The sequence below is a fragment of the Nerophis ophidion genome, unplaced genomic scaffold (genome assembly GCF_033978795.1).
Source record: "Nerophis ophidion isolate RoL-2023_Sa unplaced genomic scaffold, RoL_Noph_v1.0 HiC_scaffold_97, whole genome shotgun sequence".
Lineage (NCBI taxonomy): Eukaryota > Metazoa > Chordata > Actinopteri > Syngnathiformes > Syngnathidae > Nerophis > Nerophis ophidion.
In genome coordinates, this window is record NW_026907019.1 from 290,394 (window position 1) to 295,984 (window position 5,591).

Genomic DNA, 5,591 nt, shown 5'->3' on the forward strand with positions numbered 1-5,591 from the left:
CAGGAGTAGGAAAAAGCAAATCTTATTTAATCTTACCCCTTTCCCACTTCAGAGCGCCCACAAATACATACATACATACATCTACTCACCCTCTTTACAGCAGAATATCAAAATGACATCCGTGAATAAGCAATACAACGGTTCTGTTACATGCAATTAACTAATCCAGTCGTTACCAACATACTGAGATGAAGAATATCTTATTTTCAATAAGGTTGAAAGTGTTTCTCATAATTCTTCTTCTTTGTACTTTGTAAGCACTATTAATTTAAACATCTTCTTAAAATGGATCATATCGGTAAAATGTTTAATTTCTTTACTTAATTCATTCCATAATTTAATTCCACATACTGATATGCTAAAGGTTTCAAGTGTTGTATGTGCATGTTTTAAATTAGATTTTCCTCTAAGGTTATATTTGTTCTCTACTAAATCCTTTCAGCAAAAATATGGCAATATGGTGAAATGATGAAGTATGACACAGAATGGACCTGCTAGCCCCGTTTAAATAACAACATCTCATTTCAGTAGGCCTTTAAAACTCTGATTGTTAAGACCTTTTCTAGGTATAGTCAGGTAACAAAATGTGTAATTGTAATTGATTTCTAGTGACAGTGACAATCTAGAAAAAAGAAAGCAGCAATATTAAAAGGAGGCCATGTCAGGATACAGTACAAACATGTCAAGGGAAGAGGTTTATTCAAGCAACAGTAGACATGTTTAATAAAAGAGTCAGGCCACACCCTGCCATGAGAAGACAATAAAGCACTTTGTGTCTTCTTTTTATTCCTGTAAAAGAGAACAGGACACATGATTGGGAACACTAGGACCAGGCTACTCAGTGTGAGGCCTGTAACATGAGCACTGAAGTGAACACTAGGACCAGGCTACTCAGTGCGAGGCCTGTAACATGAGCACTGAAGTGAACACCAGGACCAGGCTACTCAGTGCGGGGCCTGTAACATGAGCACTGAAGTGAACACTAGGACCAGGCTACTCAGTGCGAGGCCTGTAACATGAGCACTGAAGTGAACACTAGGACCAGGCTACTCAGTGCGGGGCCTGTAACATGAGCACTGAAGTGAACACTAGGACCAGGCTACTCAGTGCGAGGCCTGTAACATGAGCACTGAAGTGAACACTAGGACCAGGCTACTCAGTGCGAGGCCTGTAACATGAGCACTGAAGTGAACACTAGGACCAGGCTACTCAGTGCGAGGCCTGTAACATGAGCACTGAAGTGAACACTAGGACCAGGCTACTCAGTGCGGGGCCTGTAACATGAGCACTGAAGTGAACACTAGGACCAGGCTACTCAGTGTGAGGCCTGTAACATGAGCACTGAAGTGAACACTAGGACCAGGCTACTCAGTGCGAGGCCTGTAACATGAGCACTGAAGTGAACACTAGGACCAGGCTACTCAGTGCGAGGCCTGTAACATGAGCACTGAAGTGAACACTAGGACCAGGCTACTCAGTGCGAGGCCTGTAACATGAGCACTGAAGTGAACACTAGGACCAGGCTACTCAGTGCGAGGCCTGTAACATGAGCACTGAAGTGAACACTAGGACCAGGCTACTCAGTGCGAGGCCTGTAACATGAGCACTGAAGTGAACACTAGGACCAGGCTACTCAGTGCGAGGCCTGTAACATGAGCACTGAAGTGAACACTAGGACCAGGCTACTCAGTGCGAGGCCTGTAACCTGAGCACTGAAGTGAACACTAGGACCAGGCTACTCAGTGCGAGGCCTGTAACATGAGCACTGAAGTGAACACTAGGACCAGGCTACTCAGTGCGAGGCCTGTAACATGAGCACTGAAGTGAACACTAGGACCAGGCTACTCAGTGCGAGGCCTGTAACATGAGCACTGAAGTGAACACTAGGACCAGGCTACTCAGCGCGAGGCCTGTAACATGAGCACTGAAGTGAACACTAGGACCAGGCTACTCAGTGCGAGGCCTGTAACATGAGCACTGAAGTGAACACTAGGACCAGGCTACTCAGTGCGAGGCCTGTAACATGAGCACTGAAGTGAACACTAGGACCAGGCTACTCAGTGCGAGGCCTGTAACATGAGCACTGAAGTGAACACTAGGACCAGGCTACTCAGTGCGAGGCCTGTAACCTGAGCACTGAAGTGAACACTAGGACCAGGCTACTCAGTGCGAGGCCTGTAACATGAGCACTGAAGTGAACACTAGGACCAGGCTACTCAGTGCGAGGCCTGTAACATGAGCACTGAAGTGCCTTGATCGCACACGTGGCTCACTCTTGGGGATACTGCAAATCTTACTTTCAATCCCAAACACAGTCAAAACTAAACAAACATGTTTTGGGTGGAGAGCAGCGTTTTGTTTGGACCAGCAATATGTAGCTGTATTGACAAGTATGGCAAGTACCGACAGCCTTTGTGACAAAAGCAAAAGGGGAAAAGGGCGCCCTATGCTGGGAGCGTCGCCAAAAGCTTACGTAACTGTTGTGGGTCAGCACAATGATGAGACTTGTTCCACTGTTCTCAGCTTTATTTATTTTCCTTCCAACCTGCGGGCGACAATCTTACGCCCTCAGCCATGTAGAACTTTTCTGTGTAAATATACATCTTTAACAATTTACAATGAAAAAGACAGATACTATTCAAACTAAATACAGGTTACAGGACTGCTAAGTGAAGTCTTTGCAGAAATGTAAAGAAGATAGCTGGAGTTGCCTGAATAAGGACTTGAACCCTGGACCCTCAGATTAAAAGTGTGATGCTCTGCTGTCTGAGCTACCCAGTCCCTCTTCAAGCCTGATTTGCCCAACATCTAAGAGAACAGCCATATTGGCAACCTCAGATGAACGTGGATTAGTTAGGATGTTCAGTGACAAGCTGGGAACTGTCAAAGCTCAACTCACCAATTGCTTGAACACAAACCTCATTATTGACAATTAAGACACTTTTACATCCTCATCAAGTAAGAAGGTTTTGACCAAAAAAGAAGCTACTCTCCCGAAGTTGGAGCCAAATGCCTTGGGGACACAAGTTTAATAGTCAGTTGAGACGAATAGTCAGCTACTTTTGTTGAAGTCCAATTAACAGCAACATGGCTGAACAAGGTACACAACAGGGTATTCAAACAAGATGGTTTCAAAGGGTTTCAGGCAGGTTACATGAAGTTCAATTGTATGCAATATTCCTAACATTCATGGTAGTAAAACATTCTTCAATGACGTGGCCTCATTTTGGTATATTTTTAATTACATCTGCGGTCCCCTCCAAGGTTTCTCATTGTCATCCCATTGGGTTGAGTTTTTTCTTGCCCTGATTTGGGATCTGAGCCAAAGACGTTGTTGGGGCTTGTGCAGCCCTTTGAGACACTTGTGATTTAGGTCAACTAAGTCAACTTAGGTCAACTAAGTCAACTTTGATACTAAAGTGACTCAAACATCAGAGTAAGTATGTGGTGATACTAACCTTCGATAGCTCAGTTGGTAGAGCGGAGGACTGTAGTTGCTCATGCTGGAATCCTTAGGTTGCTGGTTCAAATCCGGCTCGAAGGATTACTCTTTTTTTAAAAATGATTAAATCAAGATAAACAACACAAGATACACTTACAATTAGTGCACCAACCCAAAACATCCCTCCCTCATTCTCACTCATTCATACATTACATTTCTGTGTGATGTGGTTCAAATAAGAATCAGAATAATGTCTTACATCCTGAGGATGTAAACTGTGTGTTGTTTTGGCGTAAGATATTTACGAAACACAACCTGTCCTACAGTAAGATGTTTCTTTCTGTAGGGATAGTGATGCAATGGATTATGTGTCTCACTACGGACTAGAAGATTCTAGGTTCAACTCCTAGCCAGCGTGTTGTTGTTTGTTAACTCAACTGAAACAATATTCTGTACAATTTTGGGGGGAAGTTATTTTGCTTTTTTTTTTTTTAAATATATTAACTGAAATATGTGTTTTTTTTCTCTTTATTATTGCGAATGTATAACTGGTAGTTGTATCTGTTCTTATACCGTTTAAACTACATTTCTTCTAAGCATGGTTCATCTACACTTGAAAACTTAATTATTAGCCTGCTAAGAACTTTTGAACATTTCTGAAAAATCTGCCAAATGTTTGCAATAATCATAACATTCTCGGTAGTAAAACATTCTTCAGAAGCATTTAGGTACATTTTTTAGAGAGCCTGACATGCTCAGTCATGGAGCGCAAGACATTCTTTTTGAGCTTCCGGGATTCAAGTACCTGTTCTGCTGACCGATACTAGACTTTGAGACCCCTTGGAAAGACCTCCTTCCACCCCTCAAAAGTCACCAATAGGGCAGACCTTGGATACATTTGAATGTGTAAACCCATGAAGGTGTTGCGTAGCTGAAATAGCTCAGTTGGGAGAGCGTCAGACTGAAGATCTGAAGGTCCCTGGTTCGATCCCGGGTTTCAGCACAACTCGGTGAGTTTCTGAATCAAATCTTCTTACTAATAAGCCTTCTGTGGCTCTTACAATACTGAAATGGTCGCCCTGGCCTGCCAGCCTTGCTGGTGGAATCCTAGTATCAGTAGTGACACACCTTTCCTCTCTTTTTAATTTGGACAACTGTTACGTGGTTTAACGGTGTATCGTTCCTTAAGCCAATGTTTGGTCTTTAACTGAGCCTTCCATCGGGCTGTTTCAAACACAAATGTGTTGCCTTAGGGGTTTGTCTTGGACTGTATAACTTGAAACTGAGAGTAATAAAGCTGAGCTCAGTGTGAGGTGAAGGTGCATCTAACACACCTACAGCAAAATATTAACCACAACTTTTTCATACAGATACACTGTCTAACAATTTGTGTTTTAGGTATTGCGGTTAAACCTTCAGATGATCACACTAACGCTCTCCCACCTGAACTAAAGTGGATGTGAGGGATGTTTTTGAATATCAGTTTTTCAAATTAAACAGAGGAAAAACAATCATTGTTGAAAACTATTTAAATTAAATATAGATTCGAAGGACTGCTGCAGGGGGGCAAAGGGACATTTTTTGAGAAATGTATGGAGGTCAGCATCAGCCACTTAAACAAGGACTTGAACCCTGGACCCTCAGATTAAAAGTCTGATGCTCTGCCGACTGAGCTACCCAGGACCTTTTCTATTCTGATACGTCCAACATCTGAGATAACATCCATATTGGCAATCTCAGGTGAAAGTGAATTAGTCAGCATGTTCAGTGACAAGCTGGGAACTGTCAAAGTTCAAGCTCCCCAAGTGCTTGAACCCAAAGCTCATTTTTGACAGATAGGCCAGTTTTACATCGTCATCAACAAAAAAGGTTTTGACCAAAAAAGACGCTCCTCTCCCGAAGTTGCCAACTCTGAGCTGGATGCTCCCCAAAATATTGCCAGAAGCATTTTGTTTTAATTTTTAGTGGAGGTTAGCTGCAACAGGTAGAGCTGGTGAAGGCCCAGGCTGCAACAAATAGAAGGTCACTAGATTTTAAAGTCCAACATAAGCAGTCAGTAAAGCCCTGTTTTGGTAGTAAGCCTCATGTAAACTGTGTGTTCCTTTGGCCTAAGATGTTTACAATATACAACCTGTACTACAGTAAAATC

The 5,591-nt window shown here is 42.7% G+C and overlaps 2 non-coding genes across 2 annotated transcripts; both read left to right on the forward strand.

Annotated features, from left to right (window-relative positions):
- The first annotated feature begins 3,457 nt into the window (after nucleotides 1-3,457).
- trnay-gua (transfer RNA tyrosine (anticodon GUA)) lies at nucleotides 3,458-3,544 on the forward strand. The gene is given in 2 exon segments: nucleotides 3,458-3,494; nucleotides 3,509-3,544. It is a non-coding gene; the product is annotated as a tRNA-Tyr (tRNA).
- An 828-nt stretch (nucleotides 3,545-4,372) lies between these two features.
- trnaf-gaa (transfer RNA phenylalanine (anticodon GAA)) lies at nucleotides 4,373-4,445 on the forward strand. Its single transcript has one exon. It is a non-coding gene; the product is annotated as a tRNA-Phe (tRNA).
- Nucleotides 4,446-5,591: the final 1,146 nt, after the last annotated feature.